Source organism: Triticum aestivum, chromosome 7B (genome assembly GCF_018294505.1).
Source record: "Triticum aestivum cultivar Chinese Spring chromosome 7B, IWGSC CS RefSeq v2.1, whole genome shotgun sequence".
Taxonomy (NCBI): domain Eukaryota; kingdom Viridiplantae; phylum Streptophyta; class Magnoliopsida; order Poales; family Poaceae; genus Triticum; species Triticum aestivum.
In genome coordinates, this window is record NC_057813.1 from 731,013,117 (window position 1) to 731,020,117 (window position 7,001).

The following is a 7,001-nucleotide window of genomic DNA, read 5'->3' on the forward strand; positions in this document are numbered from 1 at the left end:
ATTTTTGATTGCTCCATGCTACTTTATCTATTGTTTTGGACTATATTGGGCTTTATTTTCCACTTTTATATTATTTTTGGGACTAACCTATTAACCGGAGGCCCAGCCCAGAATTGTTGTTTTTTGCCTATTTCAGTGTTTCGAAGAAACGGAATATCAAACGGAGTCCAAACGGAATGAAACCTTCGGGAACGTGATCTTCTAACCGAACGTGATCCAGGAGACTTGGACCCTACTACAAGGAGTGCCAGAGGCGGTCACGAGGGTGGGGGGCGCGCCCTCCCCCCTGGGCGCGCCCCCTGCCTCGTGGGCCCCTGACGCTCCACCGATGTACTCCTTCCTCCTATATATACCTACGTACCCCCAACAGATCAGAGGGGGAGCCAAAAACCTAATTCCACCGCCATAACTTCCTGTATCCACGAGATCCCATCTTGGGGCCTGTTCCGGAGCTCCGCCGGAGGGGGCATCCACCACGGAGGGCTTCTACATCATCACCATAGCCCCTCCGATGAAGTGTGAGTAGTTTACTTCAGACCTTCGGGTCCATAGTTAGTAGCTAGATGGCTTCTTCCCTCTTTTTGGATCTCAATACAATGTTCTCCCCCTCTCTCGTGGAGATCTATTCGATGTAATCTTGTTTTTGCGGTGTGTTTGTTGAGACCGATGAATTATGGGTTTATGATCCAGCTTATCTATGGAAAGTATTTGATTCCTCTCTGAATTCTTTTATGTATGATTGAGTTATCTTTCGAAGTCTCTTCAAATTATCCGTTTGGTTTGGCCAACTAGATTGGTAGTTCTTGCAATGGGAGAAGTGCTTAGCTTTGGGTTCAATCTTGCGGTGACCTTACCCAGTGACATAAAGGGTTGCAAGGCACGTATTGTATTGTTGCCATCGAGGATAACAAGATGGGGTATTTATCATATTGCATGGATTTATTCCTCTACATCATGTCATCTTGCTTAAGGCGTTACTCTGTTTTTAACTTAATACTCTAGATGAATGCTGGATAGCGGTTGATGAGTGAAGTAATAGTAGTAGATGCAGAATCGTTTCGGTCTACTTGTCACGGACGTGATGCCTATATACATGATCATTGCCTAGATAACCTCATAACTATGCTCAATTCTGTCAATTGCTCAACAGTAATTTGTTCACCCACCATAGAATACTTATGCTCTTGAGAGAAGCCACTAGTGAAACCTATGGCCCCCGGGTCTATTTTCATCATATCAATCTCCATCACTTTATTTACTTGCTTTGTTTTTACTTTTTACTTTGCATCTTTATACCAAAAATACCAAAAATATTATCTCTATCAGATCTCACTCTCGTAAGTGACCGTGAGGGGATTGACAACCCCTAATCGCGTTGGTTGCGAGTAGCTATCGTTTTGTGCAGGTACGAGGGACTTGCGTGTGGCCTGCTACTGGATTGATACCTTGGTTCTCAAAAACTGAGGGAAATACTTACGCTACTATGCTGCATCATCCTCTCCTCTTCGGGAAAAACCAACGCAAGCTCAAGACGTAGCAAGAAGGATTTCTGGCGCCGTTGCCGGGGAGGCTTACGCAAAAGTCAACATACCAAGTACCCATCACAATCCCTATCTCTCGCATTATATTATTTGCCATTTGCCTCTCGTTTTCCTCTCCCCCACTTCACCCTTGCCGCTTTATTCGCCCTCTCTTTCCTAATCTCCTCCTCTTTTTTCGCTTGTCTCTTGTTTGCTTGTGTCTCCATGTGCCTTCTTTTTGCTTGCATCTTCGTTGCTAAAAGTCTATGGATCCTGATCCGCTTGCCAATCTTTTTAAGAGATCCAATTATGATGAACCAATTCCTAGTGATTTGGATGCACTAGATTATCTTTATAAGGTTGTGCCTTATCCGTGAAGTGACTCACAATAGATCTTTGAATAAAAAGCATGATTGCAATGATTTTATTATAAATTATTTTGATGTCAATTGTGCTAATAAGATGCAAAACCTTAAGCTTGGGGATGCTAGTTTTGCTATGTCTACTACTTGTTGCAATAATCATGATTGGGGTGATTTTTCTTATGATCTTGAAAATTTATTTAAGCCCCATGATGAATATGAGATTGATAATATTGTTTGCAATAATATTGAAAGTGGGTTTGGAAGAATGTCAACTTTAGATCCCACATATTTGGAGAATATTCAATCTTGTGAAATTTTTGATAAAGGTGGGTTTGGAGAGGTCATGACTTTAGTTAATGTTAATCCCACTATATCGGAAGAGTGTCAACTTTGCATGCATGTGGATCGTGTTGAGAATATGTTTTGTGATAGCTATATTTTTGAATTTTCTTATGATCCTACATGTAATTATTATGAGAGAGGAAAATATGGTTATAGAAATCTTCATGTTACTAAATTACCTCTCGTTATGTTACGATTGCTATTGGTCCTTTCCGCTTCCTTGCATATGATAGTTTTTGCTTGCTACGGTAATTTGTTTGCCTATAATATGCCTATGCATAGGAAGTATGTTAGACTTAAGTGTGTTTGTCACATGTTTTATGATGCTCTCTTTGTGCCTCAATTCTTGTCTTTCTTGTGAGCATCATTGAAATCTCAATGCCTAGCTAAAAAGGCTTTAAAGAAAAGCGCTTGTTGGGAGACAACCCAATTTTTTTCCTTGCTGCTTAGTAATAAATAATCCATCTAGCCTCTGTTTAGATGTGGTTTTATCTTTTAATTAGTGTTTGTGCCAAGTTGGACCTATTGGATCTTCTTGGATGATAGTTATTTGATTTTGCTGTAATTTCCAGAATCTTTGTGCTCAGTGCCCGAATTGTTAAAAATCACCAGAACGTGATAAAATACTGATTCTAATTGCTGCTGATAAATAAACAAATTGTCCAGGTCTTCTAATTTTTGTAAAAAATTTTGGGTTCCAGAAGTTTGCGTAAGTTACAGATTACTATAGACTGTTCTGTTTTTGACAGATTCTGTTTGCGTGTGTTGTTTGCTTATTTTGATGAATCTATGGCTAGTAAAATAGTTTATGATCCATAGAGAAGTTGGAATACAGTAGGTTTAACACAAATATAAATAAAGAATGAGTTCATTACAGCACCTTAAAGTAGTCTTTTGTTTTCTTTCTCTAACGGAGCTCACGAGATTTCTATTGAGTTTTGTGTTGTGAAGTTTTCAAGTTTTGGGTGAATTCTTTTGATGGATTATGCAAAAAGGAGTGGCAAGAGCCTAAGCTTGGGGATGCCCATGGCACCCCCAATATAATCCAAGGACACCAAAAAGACAAAGCTTGGGGATGCCCCGGAAGGCATCCCCTCTTTCGTCCACTTCCATCGGAAATTTACTTGGAGCTATATTTTTATTCACCAATATGATATGTGTTTTGCTTGGAGCGTCTTGTATTATTTGAGTCTTTGCTTGTTAGCTTACCAAAATCATCCTTGGTGTACACACCTTTTGAGAGAGCCATACATGAATTGGAATTTGTTAGAATACTCTATGTGCTTCACTTATATCTTTTGAGCTTGATAATTTGCTCATAGTGCTTCACTTATATCTTTTTGAGCGTGATAATTTTTGCTCTAGTACTTCACTTAGATCTTTTAGAGCACGGTGGTGGATTTGTTTTAAAGAAACTTGATCTCTCATGCTTCACTTAGATTATTTTGAGAGTCGTTAATAGCATGGTAATTTGCTTAATGTTAATATACTTGGTGTGCAAGATATGTGAATCTTTCTTTTGAGTGCGTTGAATACTAAGATAAGTTTGATGCTTGATAATTGTTTTGAGATATGGAGGTAATAATATCAAAGTCATGCTAGTTGAGTAGTTGTGAATTTGAGAAATACTTGCGTTGAAGTTTGTAAGTCCCGTAGCATGCACCTATGGTTAAAGTTGTGTAACAAATTTGAAGCATGAAGTGTACCTGACTTGTGCATCCTTATGAGTGGCGGTCGGGGACGAGCAATGGTCTTTTCCTACCAATCTATCCCCCTAGGAGCATGCGCTAGTACTTGAATTTTTGATGACTTCTAAATTTTTGCAATAAGTATATGAGTTCTTTTGACTAATGTTGAGTCCATGGATTATACGCACTTTTATCTTTCCGCCATCGCTAGCCTCTTCGGTACCGTGCATTTCCCTTTCTCACATTGAGAGTTGGCGCAAACATCGCTGGTGCATCCAAACCCCGTGATACGATACGCTCTATCACACATAAACCTCCTTATATCTTCCTCAAAACAGCCACCATACCTACCTATTATGGCATTTCCATAGCCATTCCGAGATATATTGCCATGCAACTTCCACCATCATTATCATGACATACATTACTTTTGTCATATTGCCATTGCATGATCATGTAGTTGACATCGTATTTGTGGCAAAGCCACCATGCATTATTTTTCACACATGTCACTCTTGATTCATTCCACCATCCCGGTAAACCGCCGGAGGCATTCATATAGAGTCATACCTTGTTCTATTTTCGAGTTGTAATCCTCATGTTGTAGTCAATAGAAGTGTGATGATCATCATTATTAGAGCATTGCCCAAAAAAAAGAGAAAGGCCAAAAAAAGAAAGGCCCAAAAAAAAGAAAGAGAAAAGAAAAGGGCAATGCTACTATCTCTTTTTCCACACTTGTGCTTCAAAGTAGCACCATATTTTTCATGTAGTGAGTCTCATATTTTGTGCTTCAAAGTAGCACCTCGTTCTTCATGTAGTGAGTCTCATATATTGTGCTTCAAAGTAGCACCATGTTTTTCATATAGTGAGTCTCCTAAGTTGTCTTTTTCATACTAGTGGGAATTTTTCATTATAGAACTTGGCTTTTATATTCCTACAATGGGCTTCCTCAAATGCCCTAGGTCTTCATGAGCAAGCAAGTTGGATGCACACCCACTAGTTTCTTTTGTTGAGCATTCATAGCTCTAGTGCACCCGTTGCATGGCAATCCCTACTCCTCATGTTGACATCAATTGATGGGCATCTCCATAGCCTGTTGATTATCCTCGTCAATATGAGACTTTCTCCTTTTTTGTCTTCTCCACACAATCCCCATCATCATATTCTATTCCACCCATAGTGCTATATCCATGGCGCACGCTCATGTATTGCGTGAAGGTTGAAAAAGTTTGAGATTATTTAAGTATGAAACAATTGCTTGGCTTGTCATCGGGGGTATAAAAGTTGGGAACATCTTTGTGTGACGAAAATGAAGCATAGCCTAACTATATAATTTTGTAGGGATGAACTTTCTTTGGCCATGTTATTTTGAGATGACATAATTATTTTGATTAGTATGCTTGAAGTATTATTATTTTTATGTCAATATGAACTTTTGTCTTGAATCTTTCGGATCTAAATATTCATATCACAATTAAAAAGATTTACATTGAAATTATGCCAAAATATCACTCCGTATCAAAAATTATTTTTTATCATTTACCTACTCGAGGACGAGCAGGAATTAAGCTTGGGGATGCTTGATACGTCTCCAACGTATCTATAATTTTTGATTGCTCCATGCTACTTTATCTATTGTTTTGGACTATATTGGGCTTTATTTTCCACTTTTATATTATTTTTGGGACTAACCTATTAACCGGAGGCCCAGCCCAGAATTGCTGTTTTTTGCCTATTTCAGTGTTTCGAAGAAATGGAATATCAAACGGAGTCCAAACGGAATGAAACCTTCGGGAACATGATCTTCTCACCGAACGTGATCCAGGAGACTTGGACCCTACTCCAAGGAGTGCCAGAGGCGGTCACGAGGGTGGGGGGCGCGCCCTCCCCCCTGGGCGCGCCCCCTGCCTCGTGGGCCCCCTGACGCTCCGCCGACGTACTCCTTCCTCCTATATATACCTACGTACCCCCAACAGATCAGAGGGGGAGCCAAAAACCTAATTCCACTGCCGTAACTTCCTATATCCACGAGATCCCATCTTGGGGCCTGTTCCGGAGCTCCGCCGGAGGGGGCATCCACCACGGAGGGCTTCTACAGCATCACCATAGCCCTTCCGATGAAGTGTGAGTAGTTTACTTCAGACCTTCGGGTACATAGTTAGTATCTAGACGGCTTCTTCTCTCTTTTTGGATCTCAATACAATGTTCTCCCCCTCTCTCGTGGAGATCTATTCGATGTAATCTTCTTTTTGCGGTGTGTTTATTGAGATCGATGAATTGTGGGTTTATGATCCAGCTTATCTATGGAAAATATTTGATTCTTGTCTGAATTCTTTTATGTCTGATTGAGTTATCTTTGCAAGTCTCTTCGAATTATCCGTTTGGTTTGGCCAACTAGATTGGTAGTTCTTGCAATGGGAGAAGTGCTTAGCTTTGGGTTCAATCTTGCGGTGACCTTACCCAGTGACAGAAAGGGTTGCAAGGCACGTATTGTATTGTTGCCATCAAGGATAACAAGATGGGGTATTTATCATATTGCATGAATTTATTCCTCTACATCATGTCATCTTGCTTAAGGCGTTACTCTGTTTTTAACTTAATAGTCTGGATGCATGCTAGATAGCAGTCAATGAGTGGAGTAATAGTAGTAGATGCTGAATCGTTTCGGTCTACTTGTCACGAACGTGATGCCTATATACATGATCATTGCCTGGATAACCTCATAACTATGCTCAACTCTGTCAATTGCTCAACAGTAATTTGTTCACCCACCATAGAATACTTATGCTCTTGAGAGAAGCCACTAGTGAACCTATGGCCCCCGGGTCTATTCTCATCATATCAATCTCCATCACTTTATTTACTTGCTTTGTTTTTACTTTTTACTTTGAATCTTTATACCAAAAATATTATCTATACCAGATCTCACTCTCGTAAGTGACCGTGAAGGGATTGACAACCCCTAATCGCGTTGGTTGCGAGTAGCTATCGTTTTGTGCAGGTACGAGGGACTTGCGCGTGGCCTCCTACTGGATTGATACCTTAGTTCTCAAAAGCTGAGGGAATTACTTACGCTACTGTGCTGC